This window comes from Somniosus microcephalus, unplaced genomic scaffold (assembly GCF_052327205.1).
Source record: "Somniosus microcephalus isolate GS21.2 unplaced genomic scaffold, FLI_Smic_1.0 unresolved_chr2, whole genome shotgun sequence".
NCBI classification, from domain to species: Eukaryota; Metazoa; Chordata; class Chondrichthyes; order Squaliformes; family Somniosidae; genus Somniosus; species Somniosus microcephalus.
In genome coordinates this window covers 7,552,696-7,565,743 of record NW_028225180.1, presented here as the reverse complement: position 1 = coordinate 7,565,743, position 13,048 = coordinate 7,552,696, and positions in this window count along the sequence as shown.

Below are 13,048 nucleotides of genomic sequence, written 5' to 3'. Positions count from 1 at the left end.
CTCAGTACTGACCCTCCGACAGTGCAGCACTCCCTCAGTACTGCCCCTCCGACAGTGCAGCGCTCCCTCAGTACTGCCCGTCCGACAGTGCAGTGCTCCCTCAGTACTGACCCTCCGACAGTGCAGTGCTCCCTCAGTACTGCCCCTCCGACAGTGCAGCGCTCCCGCAGTACTGCCCGTCCGACAGTGCAGTGCTCCCTCAGTACTGCCCGTCCGACAGTGCAGTGCTCCCTCAGTACTGACCCTCCGACAGTGCAGCGCTCCCTCAGTACTGACCCTCCGACAGTGCGGCGCTCCCTCAGTACTGCCCGTCCGACAGTGCAGCACTCCCTCAGTACTGCCCGTCCGACAGTGCGGCGCTCCCTCAGTACTGACCCTCCGACAGTGCAGCGCTCCCTCAGTACTGCCCGTCCGACAGTGCAGCACTCCCTCAGTACTGCCCGTCCGACAGTGCGGCGCTCCCTCAGTACTGACCCTCCGACAGTGCAGCGCTCCCTCAGTACTGCCCGTCCGACAGTGCAGCGCTCCCTCAGTACTGCCCCTCTGACAGTGCAGCGCTCCCTCAGTACTGCCCCTCCGACAGTGCAGCGCTCCCTCAGTACTGCCCCTCCGACAGTGCAGCGCTCCCTCAGTACTGACCCTCCGACAGTGCAGCGCTCCCTCAGTACTGCCCCTCCGACAGTGCAGCGCTCCCTCAGTACTGCCCCTCCGACAGTGCGGCGCTCCCTCAGTACTGCCCCTCCGACAGTGCAGCATTCCCTCAGTACTGACCCTCCGACAGTGCAGCGCTCCCTCAGTACTGCCCCTCCGACAGTGCAGCGCTCCCTCAGTACTGACCCTCCGACAGTGCAGCGCTCCCTCAGTACTGACCCTCCGACAGTGCAGCGCTCCCTCAGTACTGCCCCTCCGACAGTGCAGCGCTCCCTCAGTACTGACCCTCCGACAGTGCAGCGCTCCCTCAGTACTGCCCGTCCGACAGTGCAGCGCTCCCTCAGTACTGACCCTCCGACAGTGCAGCGCTCCCTCAGTACTGACCCTCCGACAGTGCAGCACTCCCTCAGTACTGCCCGTCCGACAGTGCAGCGCTCCCTCAGTACTGACCCTCCGACAGTGCAGCGCTCCCTCAGTACTGCCCGTCCGACAGTGCAGCGCTCCCTCAGTACTGCCCGTCCGACAGTGCAGCGTTCCCTCAGTACAGCCCCTCCGACAGTGCAGCGCTCCCTCAGTACTGCCCCTCCGCCACTGCAGCGTTCCCTCAGTACTGCCCCTCCGACAGTGCAGCGCTCCCTCAGTACTGTCCCTCCGACAGTGCAGCACTCCCTCAGTACTGCCCCTCCGACAGTGCAGCGCTCCCTCAGTACTGTCCCTCCGACAGTGCAGCACTCCCTCAGTACTGCCCCTCCGACAGTGCAGCGCTCCCTCAGTACTGCCCCTCGGACAGTGCAGCACTCCCTCAGTACTGCCCCCTCCGACAGTGCAGCGCTCCCTCAGTACTGCCCCTCTGACAGTGCAGCGCTCCCTCGGTATTGCCCCTCCGACAGTGCTGCGCTCCCTCAGTACTGCCCCTCGGACAGTGCAGCACTCCCTCAGTACTGCCCCTCCGACAGTGCAGCGCTCCCTCAGTACTGCCCCTCGGACAGTGCAGCACTCCCTCAGTACTGACCCTCCGACAGTGCAGCGCTCCCTCAGTACTGCCCCCTCCGACAGTGCAGCGCTCCCTCAGTACTGCCCCTCCGACAGTGCAGCGCTCCCTCAGTACTGCCCCTCCGACAGCGCAGTGCTCCCTCAGTACTGCCCCTCCGACAGTGCAGCACTCCCTCAGTACTGCCCCTCCGACAGTGCGGCGCTCCCTCAGTACTGCCCCTCCGACAGTGCAGCACTCCCTCAGCACTGCCCCTCCGACAGTGCAGCACTCCCTCAGCACTGCCCCTCCGACAGTGCAGCACTCCCTCAGCACTGCCCCTCCGACAGTGCGGCACTCCCTCAGCACTGCCCCTCCGACAGTGCGGCACTCCCTCAGCACTGCCCCTCCGACAGTGCAGCACTCCCTCAGTACTGCCCCTCCGACAGTGCGGCGCTCCCTCAGTACTGCCCCTCCGACAGTGCAGCGCTCCCTCAGTACTGCCCGTCCGACAGTGCAGCGCTCCCTCAGTACTGCCCGTTCGGCAGTGCAGCGCTCTCTCAGTACTGACCCTCCGACAGTGCAGCACTCCCTCAGTACTGCCCCTCCGACAGTGCAGTGCTCCCTCAGTACTGCCCGTCCGACAGTGCAGCGCTCCCTCAGTACTGACCCTCCGACAGTGCAGTGCTCCCTCAGTACTGCCCGTCCGACAGTGCAGCGCTCCCTCAGTACTGACCCTCCGACAGTGCAGCGCTCCCTCAGTACTGCCCGTCCGACAGTGCAGCGCTCCCTCAGTACTGACCCTCCGACAGTGCAGTGCTCCCTCAGTACTGCCCGTCCGACAGTGCAGCGCTCCCTCAGTACTGCCCCTCCGACAGTGCAGCGCTCTCTCAGTACTGACCCTCCGACAGTGCAGCACTCCCTCAGTACTGCCCCTCCGACAGTGCAGCGCTCCCTCAGTACTGCCCGTCCGACAGTGCAGTGCTCCCTCAGTACTGACCCTCCGACAGTGCAGTGCTCCCTCAGTACTGACCCTCCGACAGTGCAGCGCTCCCTCAGTACTGACCCTCCGACAGTGCAGCGCTCCCTCAGTACTGCCCGTCCGACAGTGCAGCACTCCCTCAGTACTGCCCGTCCGACAGTGCGGCGCTCCCTCAGTACTGACCCTCCGACAGTGCAGCGCTCCCTCAGTACTGCCCGTCCGACAGTGCAGCGCTCCCTCAGTACTGCCCCTCTGACAGTGCAGCGCTCCCTCAGTACTGCCCGTCCGACAGTGCAGCGCTCCCTCAGTACTGCCCCTCCGACAGTGCAGCGCTCCCTCAGTACTGACCCTCCGACAGTGCAGCGCTCCCTCAGTACTGACCCTCCGACAGTGCAGCGCTCCCTCAGTACTGCCCGTCCGACAGTGCAGCGCTCCCTCAGTACTGACCCTCCGACAGTGCAGTGCTCCCCTCAGTACTGCCCGTCCGACAGTGCAGCGCTCCCTCAGTACTGCCCCTCTGACAGTGCAGCGCTCTCTCAGTACTGACCCTCCGACAGTGCAGCACTCCCTCAGTACTGCCCCTCCGACAGTGCAGCGCTCCCTCAGTACTGCCCGTCCGACAGTGCAGTGCTCCCTCAGTACTGACCCTCCGACAGTGCAGTCCTCCCTCAGTACTGCCCCTCCGACAGTGCAGCGCTCCCGCAGTACTGCCCGTCCGACAGTGCAGTGCTCCCCTCAGTACTGCCCGTCCGACAGTGCAGTGCTCCCTCAGTACTGACCCTCCGACAGTGCAGCGCTCCCTCAGTACTGACCCTCCGACAGTGCGGCGCTCCCTCAGTACTGCCCGTCCGACAGTGCAGCACTCCCTCAGTACTGCCCGTTCCGACAGTGCGGCGCTCCCTCAGTACTGACCCTCCGACAGTGCAGCGCTCCCTCAGTACTGCCCGTCCGACAGTGCAGCACTCCCTCAGTACTGCCCGTCCGACAGTGCGGCGCTCCCTCAGTACTGACCCTCCGACAGTGCAGCGCTCCCTCAGTACTGCCCGTCCGACAGTGCAGCGCTCCCTCAGTACTGCCCCTCTGACAGTGCAGCGCTCCCTCAGTACTGCCCCTCCGACAGTGCAGCGCTCCCTCAGTACTGCCCCTCCGACAGTGCAGCGCTCCCTCAGTACTGACCCTCCGACAGTGCAGCGCTCCCTCAGTACTGCCCCTCCGACAGTGCAGCGCTCCCTCAGTACTGCCCCTCCGACAGTGCGGCGCTCCCTCAGTACTGCCCCTCCGACAGTGCAGCATTCCCTCAGTACTGACCCTCCGACAGTGCAGCGCTCCCTCAGTACTGCCCCTCCGACAGTGCAGCGCTCCCTCAGTACTGACCCTCCGACAGTGCAGCGCTCCCTCAGTACTGACCCTCCGACAGTGCAGCGCTCCCTCAGTACTGCCCCCTCCGACAGTGCAGCGCTCCCTCAGTACTGACCCTCCGACAGTGCAGCGCTCCCTCAGTACTGCCCGTCCGACAGTGCAGCGCTCCCTCAGTACTGACCCTCCGACAGTGCAGCGCTCCCTCAGTACTGACCCTCCGACAGTGCAGCACTCCCTCAGTACTGCCCGTCCGACAGTGCAGCGCTCCCTCAGTACTGACCCTCCGACAGTGCAGCGCTCCCTCAGTACTGCCCGTCCGACAGTGCAGCGCTCCCTCAGTACTGCCCGTCCGACAGTGCAGCGTTCCCTCAGTACAGCCCCCTCCGACAGTGCAGCGCTCCCTCAGTACTGCCCCTCCGCCACTGCAGCGTTCCCTCAGTACTGCCCCTCCGACAGTGCAGCGCTCCCTCAGTACTGTCCCTCCGACAGTGCAGCACTCCCTCAGTACTGCCCCTCCGACAGTGCAGCGCTCCCTCAGTACTGTCCCTCCGACAGTGCAGCACTCCCTCAGTACTGCCCCTCCGACAGTGCAGCGCTCCCTCAGTACTGCCCCCTCGGACAGTGCAGCGCTCCCTCAGTACTGCCCCCCTCCGACAGTGCAGCGCTCCCTCAATACTGCCCCTCTGACAGTGCAGCGCTCCCTCGGTATTGCCCCTCCGACAGTGCTGCGCTCCCTCAGTACTGCCCCTCGGACAGTGCAGCGCTCCCTCAGTACTGCCCCTCCGACAGTGCAGCACTCCCTCAGTACTGCCCCTCCGACAGTGCAGCACTCCCTCAGTACTGCCCCTCCGACAGTGCAGCGCTCCCTCAGTACTGCCCCTCGGACAGTGCAGCACTCCCTCAGTACTGACCCTCCGACAGTGCAGCGCTCCCTCAGTACTGCCCCTCCGACAGTGCAGCGCTCCCTCAGTACTGCCCCTCCGACAGCGCAGTGCTCCCTCAGTACTGCCCCTCCGACAGTGCAGCACTCCCTCAGTACTGCCCCCTCCGACAGTGCGGCGCTCCCTCAGTACTGCCCCTCCGACAGTGCAGCACTCCCTCAGCACTGCCCCCTCCGACAGTGCAGCACTCCCTCAGCACTGCCCCTCCGACAGTGCAGCACTCCCTCAGCACTGCCCCTCCGACAGTGCGGCACTCCCTCAGCACTGCCCCTCCGACAGTGCGGCACTCCCTCAGCACTGCCCCTCCGACAGTGCAGCACTCCCTCAGCACTGCCCCTCCGACAGTGCAGCACTCCCTCAGTACTGCCCCCTCCGACAGTGCAGCGCTCCCTCAGTACTGCCCCTCGGACAGTGCAGCACTCCCTCAGTACTGACCCTCCGACAGTGCAGCGCTCCCTCAGTACTGCCCCTCCGACAGTGCAGCGCTCCCTCAGTACTGCCCCCTCCGACAGCGCAGTGCTCCCTCAGTACTGCCCCTCCGACAGTGCAGCACTCCCTCAGTACTGCCCCTCCGACAGTGCGGCGCTCCCTCAGTACTGCCCCTCCGACAGTGCAGCACTCCCTCAGCACTGCCCCTCCGACAGTGCAGCACTCCCTCAGCACTGCCCCTCCGACAGTGCAGCACTCCCTCAGCACTGCCCCTCCGACAGTGCGGCACTCCCTCAGCACTGCCCCTCCGACAGTGCGGCACTCCCTCAGCACTGCCCCTCCGACAGTGCAGCACTCCCTCAGTACTGCCCCCTCCGACAGTGCGGCGCTCCCTCAGCACTGCCCCTCCGACAGTGCAGCACTCCCTCAGTACTGCCCCCCCCGACAGTGCAGTGCTCCCTCAGTACTGACCCTCAGACAGTGCAGCGCTCCCTCAGTACTGCCCCTCCGACAGTGCGGCGCTCCCTCAGTACTGCCCCTCCGACAGTGCGGCGCTCCCTCACTGACCCTCCGACAGTGCAGCACTCCCTCAGTACTGACCCTCCGACAGTGCAGCACTCCCTCAGTACTGACCCTCCGACAGTGCGGCGCTCCCTCACTGACCCTCCGACAGTGCAGCACTCCCTCAGTACTGACCCTCCGACAGTGCAGCACTCCCTCAGTACTGCCCCTCCGACAGTGCAGCACTCCCTCAGTACTGCCCCTCCGACAGTGCGGCGCTCCCTCAGTACTGCCCCTCCGACAGTGCAGCACTCCCTCAGCACTGCCCCTCCGACAGTGCAGCACTCCCTCAGCACTGCCCCTCCGACAGTGCAGCACTCCCTCAGCACTGCCCCTCCGACAGTGCGGCACTCCCTCAGCACTGCCCCCTCCGACAGTGCGGCACTCCCTCAGCACTGCCCCTCCGACAGTGCAGCACTCCCTCAGTACTGCCCCTCCGACAGTGCGGCGCTCCCTCAGTACTGCCCCTCCGACAGTGCAGCGCTCCCTCAGTACTGCCCGTCCGACAGTGCAGCGCTCCCTCAGTACTGCCCGTCCGACAGTGCAGCGCTCTCTCAGTACTGACCCTCCGACAGTGCAGCACTCCCTCAGTACTGCCCCTCCGACAGTGCAGTGCTCCCTCAGTACTGCCCGTCCGACAGTGCAGCGCTCCCTCAGTACTGACCCTCCGACAGTGCAGTGCTCCCTCAGTACTGCCCGTCCGACAGTGCAGCGCTCCCTCAGTACTGACCCTCCGACAGTGCAGCGCTCCCTCAGTACTGCCCGTCCGACAGTGCAGCGCTCCCTCAGTACTGACCCTCCGACAGTGCAGTGCTCCCTCAGTACTGCCCGTCCGACAGTGCAGCGCTCCCTCAGTACTGCCCCTCCGACAGTGCAGCGCTCTCTCAGTACTGACCCTCCGACAGTGCAGCACTCCCTCAGTACTGCCCCTCCGACAGTGCAGCGCTCCCTCAGTACTGCCCGTCCGACAGTGCAGTGCTCCCTCAGTACTGACCCTCCGACAGTGCAGTGCTCCCTCAGTACTGACCCTCCGACAGTGCAGCGCTCCCTCAGTACTGACCCTCCGACAGTGCAGCGCTCCCTCAGTACTGCCCGTCCGACAGTGCAGCACTCCCTCAGTACTGCCCGTCCGACAGTGCGGCGCTCCCTCAGTACTGACCCTCCGACAGTGCAGCGCTCCCTCAGTACTGCCCGTCCGACAGTGCAGCGCTCCCTCAGTACTGCCCCTCTGACAGTGCAGCGCTCCCTCAGTACTGCCCGTCCGACAGTGCAGCGCTCCCTCAGTACTGCCCCTCCGACAGTGCAGCGCTCCCTCAGTACTGACCCTCCGACAGTGCAGCGCTCCCTCAGTACTGACCCTCCGACAGTGCAGCGCTCCCTCAGTACTGCCCGTCCGACAGTGCAGCGCTCCCTCAGTACTGACCCTCCGACAGTGCAGTGCTCCCTCAGTACTGCCCGTCCGACAGTGCAGCGCTCCCTCAGTACTGCCCCTCTGACAGTGCAGCGCTCTCTCAGTACTGACCCTCCGACAGTGCAGCACTCCCTCAGTACTGCCCCTCCGACAGTGCAGCGCTCCCTCAGTACTGCCCGTCCGACAGTGCAGTGCTCCCTCAGTACTGACCCTCCGACAGTGCAGTGCTCCCTCAGTACTGCCCCTCCGACAGTGCAGCGCTCCCGCAGTACTGCCCGTCCGACAGTGCAGTGCTCCCTCAGTACTGCCCGTCCGACAGTGCAGTGCTCCCTCAGTACTGACCCTCCGACAGTGCAGCGCTCCCTCAGTACTGACCCTCCGACAGTGCGGCGCTCCCTCAGTACTGCCCGTCCGACAGTGCAGCACTCCCTCAGTACTGCCCGTCCGACAGTGCGGCGCTCCCTCAGTACTGACCCTCCGACAGTGCAGCGCTCCCTCAGTACTGCCCGTCCGACAGTGCAGCACTCCCTCAGTACTGCCCGTCCGACAGTGCGGCGCTCCCTCAGTACTGACCCTCCGACAGTGCAGCGCTCCCTCAGTACTGCCCGTCCGACAGTGCAGCGCTCCCTCAGTACTGCCCCTCTGACAGTGCAGCGCTCCCTCAGTACTGCCCCTCCGACAGTGCAGCGCTCCCTCAGTACTGCCCCTCCGACAGTGCAGCGCTCCCTCAGTACTGACCCTCCGACAGTGCAGCGCTCCCTCAGTACTGCCCCTCCGACAGTGCAGCGCTCCCTCAGTACTGCCCCTCCGACAGTGCGGCGCTCCCTCAGTACTGCCCCTCCGACAGTGCAGCATTCCCTCAGTACTGACCCTCCGACAGTGCAGCGCTCCCTCAGTACTGCCCCTCCGACAGTGCAGCGCTCCCTCAGTACTGACCCTCCGACAGTGCAGCGCTCCCTCAGTACTGACCCTCCGACAGTGCAGCGCTCCCTCAGTACTGCCCCTCCGACAGTGCAGCGCTCCCTCAGTACTGACCCTCCGACAGTGCAGCGCTCCCTCAGTACTGCCCGTCCGACAGTGCAGCGCTCCCTCAGTACTGACCCTCCGACAGTGCAGCGCTCCCTCAGTACTGACCCTCCGACAGTGCAGCACTCCCTCAGTACTGCCCGTCCGACAGTGCAGCGCTCCCTCAGTACTGACCCTCCGACAGTGCAGCGCTCCCTCAGTACTGCCCGTCCGACAGTGCAGCGCTCCCTCAGTACTGCCCGTCCGACAGTGCAGCGTTCCCTCAGTACAGCCCCTCCGACAGTGCAGCGCTCCCTCAGTACTGCCCCTCCGCCACTGCAGCGTTCCCTCAGTACTGCCCCTCCGACAGTGCAGCGCTCCCTCAGTACTGTCCCTCCGACAGTGCAGCACTCCCTCAGTACTGCCCCTCCGACAGTGCAGCGCTCCCTCAGTACTGTCCCTCCGACAGTGCAGCACTCCCTCAGTACTGCCCCTCCGACAGTGCAGCGCTCCCTCAGTACTGCCCCTCGGACAGTGCAGCGCTCCCTCAGTACTGCCCCCTCCGACAGTGCAGCGCTCCCTCAATACTGCCCCTCTGACAGTGCAGCGCTCCCTCGGTATTGCCCCTCCGACAGTGCTGCGCTCCCTCAGTACTGCCCCTCGGACAGTGCAGCGCTCCCTCAGTACTGCCCCTCCGACAGTGCAGCACTCCCTCAGTACTGCCCCTCCGACAGTGCAGCACTCCCTCAGTACTGCCCCTCCGACAGTGCAGCGCTCCCTCAGTACTGCCCCTCGGACAGTGCAGCACTCCCTCAGTACTGACCCTCCGACAGTGCAGCGCTCCCTCAGTACTGCCCCTCCGACAGTGCAGCGCTCCCTCAGTACTGCCCCTCCGACAGCGCAGTGCTCCCTCAGTACTGCCCCTCCGACAGTGCAGCACTCCCTCAGTACTGCCCCTCCGACAGTGCGGCGCTCCCTCAGTACTGCCCCTCCGACAGTGCAGCACTCCCTCAGCACTGCCCCTCCGACAGTGCAGCACTCCCTCAGCACTGCCCCTCCGACAGTGCAGCACTCCCTCAGCACTGCCCCTCCGACAGTGCGGCACTCCCTCAGCACTGCCCCTCCGACAGTGCGGCACTCCCTCAGCACTGCCCCTCCGACAGTGCAGCACTCCCTCAGTACTGCCCCTCCGACAGTGCAGCACTCCCTCAGTACTGCCCCTCCGACAGTGCAGCGCTCCCTCAGTACTGCCCCTCGGACAGTGCAGCACTCCCTCAGTACTGACCCTCCGACAGTGCAGCGCTCCCTCAGTACTGCCCCTCCGACAGTGCAGCGCTCCCTCAGTACTGCCCCTCCGACAGCGCAGTGCTCCCTCAGTACTGCCCCTCCGACAGTGCAGCACTCCCTCAGTACTGCCCCTCCGACAGTGCGGCGCTCCCTCAGTACTGCCCCTCCGACAGTGCAGCACTCCCTCAGCACTGCCCCTCCGACAGTGCGGCACTCCCTCAGCACTGCCCCTCCGACAGTGCGGCACTCCCTCAGCACTGCCCCTCCGACAGTGCAGCACTCCCTCAGTACTGCCCCTCCGACAGTGCGGCGCTCCCTCAGCACTGCCCCTCCGACAGTGCAGCACTCCCTCAGCACTGCCCCTCCGACAGTGCAGCGCTCCCTCAGTACTGACCCTCAGACAGTGCAGCACTCCCTCAGTACTGCCCCTCCGACAGTGCGGCGCTCCCTCAGCACTGCCCCTCCGACAGTGCAGCACTCCCTCAGTACTGACCCTCCGACAGTGCAGCGCTCCCTCACTGACCCTCCGACAGTGCAGCACTCCCTCAGTACTGACCCTCCGACAGTGCAGCACTCCCTCAGTACTGTCCCTCCGACAGTGCAGCACTCCCTCAGTACTGCCCCTCCGACAGTGCAGCGCTCCCTCAGTACTGTCCCTCCGACAGTGCAGCACTCCCTCAATACTGCCCCTCTGACAGTGCAGCGCTCCCTCGGTATTGCCCCTCCGACAGTGCTGCGCTCCCTCAGTACTGCCCCTCGGACAGTGCAGCGCTCCCTCAGTACTGCCCCTCCGACAGTGCAGCACTCCCTCAGTACTGCCCCTCCGACAGTGCAGCACTCCCTCAGTACTGCCCCTCCGACAGTGCAGCGCTCCCTCAGTACTGCCCCTCGGACAGTGCAGCACTCCCTCAGTACTGACCCTCCGACAGTGCAGCGCTCCCTCAGTACTGCCCCTCCGACAGTGCAGCGCTCCCTCAGTACTGCCCCTCCGACAGCGCAGTGCTCCCTCAGTACTGCCCCTCCGACAGTGCAGCACTCCCTCAGTACTGCCCCTCCGACAGTGCGGCGCTCCCTCAGTACTGCCCCTCCGACAGTGCAGCACTCCCTCAGCACTGCCCCTCCGACAGTGCAGCACTCCCTCAGCACTGCCCCTCCGACAGTGCAGCACTCCCTCAGCACTGCCCCTCCGACAGTGCGGCACTCCCTCAGCACTGCCCCTCCGACAGTGCGGCACTCCCTCAGCACTGCCCCTCCGACAGTGCAGCACTCCCTCAGTACTGCCCCTCCGACAGTGCAGCACTCCCTCAGTACTGCCCCTCCGACAGTGCAGCGCTCCCTCAGTACTGCCCCTCGGACAGTGCAGCACTCCCTCAGTACTGACCCTCCGACAGTGCAGCGCTCCCTCAGTACTGCCCCTCCGACAGTGCAGCGCTCCCTCAGTACTGCCCCTCCGACAGCGCAGTGCTCCCTCAGTACTGCCCCTCCGACAGTGCAGCACTCCCTCAGTACTGCCCCTCCGACAGTGCGGCGCTCCCTCAGTACTGCCCCTCCGACAGTGCAGCACTCCCTCAGCACTGCCCCTCCGACAGTGCGGCACTCCCTCAGCACTGCCCCTCCGACAGTGCGGCACTCCCTCAGCACTGCCCCTCCGACAGTGCAGCACTCCCTCAGTACTGCCCCTCCGACAGTGCGGCGCTCCCTCAGCACTGCCCCTCCGACAGTGCAGCACTCCCTCAGCACTGCCCCTCCGACAGTGCAGCGCTCCCTCAGTACTGACCCTCAGACAGTGCAGCACTCCCTCAGTACTGCCCCTCCGACAGTGCGGCGCTCCCTCAGCACTGCCCCTCCGACAGTGCAGCACTCCCTCAGTACTGACCCTCCGACAGTGCAGCGCTCCCTCAGTACTGCCCCTCCGACAGTGCAGCGCTCCCTCAGTACTGACCCTCCGACAGTGCAGCACTCCCTCAGTACTGCCCCTCCGACAGTGCAGCACTCCCTCAGTACTGCCCCTCCCACAGTGCGGCGCTCCCTCAGTACTGACTCTCCGACAGTCCCGAGGGGGGGAGGATGGTTCAATCTATCTATAAACACTATTAATGTTCAATCACACCTTGTCTCCCGGCACAAAGGCATCAAAAAAATGTTTGTAAAACAATCACCATTTTAAACCACTTTTTTTATTCATGTACAGATTATGTGTCAGGACTCGTAGATCAGAGCACATGACAAGTGCTCGGGTTCGCTAAACAGCAATGTGATAATGGTTTTTTTAGGGAACAGGTTCCTCTACATTACCCTGACAGTGTGTCCCCACTTTATACCCAGTGTCAGCATCGAGCGCTCCCAGGGCAGGTACAGCACGGGTTAGATACAGTGTAGAGCTCCCTCTACATTACCCTGACAGTGTGTCCCCACTTTATACCCAGTGTCAGCATCGAGTGCTCCCAGGGCAGGTACAGCACGGGTTAGATACAGTGTAGAGCTCCCTCTACATTACCCTGACAGTGTGTCCCCCACTTTATACCCAGTGTCACCATCGAGCGCTCCCGGGGCAGGTACAGCACGGGTTAGATACAGTGTAGAGCTCCCTCTACATTACCCTGACAGTGTGTCCCCACTTTATACCCAGTGTCAGCATCGAGTGCTCCCAGGGCAGGTACAGCACGGGTTAGATACAGTGTAGAGCTCCCTCTACATTACCCTGACAGTGTGTCCCCACTTTATACCCAGTGTCACCATCGAGCGCTCCCAGGACAGGTACAGCACGGGTTAGATACAGTGTAGAGCTCCCTCTACATTACCCTGACAGTGTGTCCCCCACTTTATACCCAGTGTCAGCATCGAGCGCTCCCAGGGCAGGTACAGCACGGGTTAGATACAGTGTAGAGCTCCCTCTACATTACCCTGACAGTGTGTCCCCACTTTATACCCAATGCCAGCATCGAGCGCTCCCAGGGCAGGTACAGCATGGGTTAGATACAGTGTAGAGCTCCCTCTACATTACCCTGAGTGTGTCCCCACTTTATACCCAGTGTCAGCATCGAGCGCTCCCAGGGCAGGTACAGCATTGGTTAGATACAGTGTAGAGCTCCCTCTACATTACCCTGACAGTGTGTCCCCACTTTATACCCAGTGTCAGCATCGAGCGCTCCCAGGGCAGGTACAGCACGGGTTAGATACAGTGTAGAGCTCCCTCTACATTACCCTGACAGTGTGTCCCCACTTTATACCCAGTGTCACCATCGAGCGCTCCCGGGGCAGGTACAGCATGGGTTAGATACAGTGTAGAGCTCCCTCTACATTACCCTGACAGTGTGTCCCCCACTTTATACCCAGTGTCAGCATCGAGCGCTCCCAGGGCAGGTACAGCACGGGTTAGATACAGTGTAGAGCTCCCTCTACATTACCCTGACAGTGTGTCCCCACTTTATACCCAGTGTCAGCATCGAGCG